Source organism: Geospiza fortis, unplaced genomic scaffold (genome assembly GCF_000277835.1).
Source record: "Geospiza fortis unplaced genomic scaffold, GeoFor_1.0 scaffold373, whole genome shotgun sequence".
NCBI lineage: Eukaryota > Metazoa > Chordata > Aves > Passeriformes > Thraupidae > Geospiza > Geospiza fortis.
This window is the reverse complement of record NW_005054518.1, coordinates 50110-52049: the sequence shown is the minus strand read 5'-3', so window position 1 is coordinate 52049 and position 1940 is coordinate 50110.

The following is a 1940-nucleotide window of genomic DNA, read 5'->3' as shown; positions in this document are numbered from 1 at the left end:
CAGCAGGAAAGGTTTACCTGCACAAGGTCCTACAGGGGGAAGAAAAATCTCCCCACTAGAGGCTGGAGATGCTTGGATGCCAAAGAGCTTCACAGCAGAGAACAGGGGTTCTGGAGGGCACCATGGGACAGCCCTGGACCCTTGTGGAAATGGCATCTGACAATATCCTTGGCATCATATTTCAGATGATGGAAGGCGATCTCAGAAGTGTGGAGATAGAGGAGACAATGCCTCTCTCAGTCTTCTCTTACAAGATCTCCCAGGCTGCTGCATCCCCTAAAAGAGTTCTGAGAAGGTGGGGGAGCTTTCCCAGCAGTGAATGGGTGTCAAAAAAAAGACTGCCTGACAAGAGTCAACCAGTGAATGTGACGGTGGTCACAAGGGTTTTCAGGTGAAGGAAGAGACGAGATGGTTGACTCCATTATCAGAAGGCTTGATTTATTATTTTATGATATATATATATACTACATTATAACTATACTACAAAGAAAAAGCAGGAGAGCTTTTCAGAATCTTGCTAAGCTAAGAATAGAAAAGTAAAGAATGATAACAAACCCGACTCTCTCGGACTGTGTCCAAGAGCCCTCAGTTCTGAATTGGCCGTTATTTCTAAACATCCAAGATGGGCCAATCCAGACTGACCTGTTGCATTCCACAGCATCAGATAACCTATTGTTTATGTCTATCTCTGAGGCCACAGATTCTCAGAAGGAAAAATCCTAAGGAAATGATTTTTCACAAAGAGAATGTCTGCGACAAGTGAAAGCCTGCTAATGTGTTCTGGGTCGTGGCTTCTATAAAGTGAATTATTCACTATCTGGAGAACTGGGCCACAGGGGCCCTCTAGCACTCAAGAAGAACAAACAGCAAGATCTGCACTTGGAAATGAAAAATCTCTTCCAGCAATATGGGCTGGAGACTGAGCTATGCTACAGTCTTAGAGCCTCAACTCTCTTTTCTCTTGTGAGAGATGCCTTGGGGAGAGGCTTTGAAGGTGGAGAGGATGCACAAGCCTCATCCACCCGGCCAAAGAGACCTTGCTGTGTTGAGGAGCTCTCCTGGATGCTCTGTGGAGGGATAGGAGGGGTTGCAGAAAGCATCTCCCCACTGGTTGGGACTCATCAATGGTTCTGTGTATAGGAATGTGCCCGCTGTTGATGGAGTGACAAAACTATCCTTTATTCCCTTAAAAAGGAAAGAAGCCTAGAAGTTTCTCTCCTCAGTTGGGTAAAAAGACATTTTATAGGCCTAGGGGACTTCACCTCAAACTTAAGGATAACCAATTGGACAGAAGCCAAAAAGTCCCACATGAGCAATTCACTAGAAAAAGAAGAGAACAAAGGAACTAATGGCTTTTGTGATGTGTTTTACCAGGAGCAAGAACCTCTTGCACCTGGATCGGTTTTTCTCCGTAAAGAGCTTTGTTATTTTGCCTTTTATTAAACCTTTTTGTTTCCAACACTGTAGCAGAAGCCATGCTGCTGATTTTATGCCTCCAAAGGCAGCTGAGCTGTCCTGGGTGAGTAACAGGCCTCCAAGAGCTTGCGAGACCTGTCTGGAGGAGGCAACTATTACTGCTGTGCATTGGGAATTCTCTTGGCATCTGTGCCTCAGCACACCTACCATGCCCAAAAAGACTTGCTTGGAGAGCAACCCAGCAACCCTTGGGGAAGCAGGAACTTGTCCAGCTCCCTAATAAATGAGAGCTGTCAGTGACAACCCTGCAGTGCCACGCACCTCAGAGCACTGAGGGAGGGGATGTGCTCAGAAAAGCCCTGGCTACAAAACCTGCTCTCAACCACATCAAACAGGGCTGCACTTCCCTGCCCTGCAGACATGGAGGCAGCTGGGATGCATCCCAGAGGGCAAGGGAATGCCTTCAGTAGGCAAATTTCCAGGGGGAGACTCTCTCTACTAGTGGCAAGTCATGCTCTAATTTT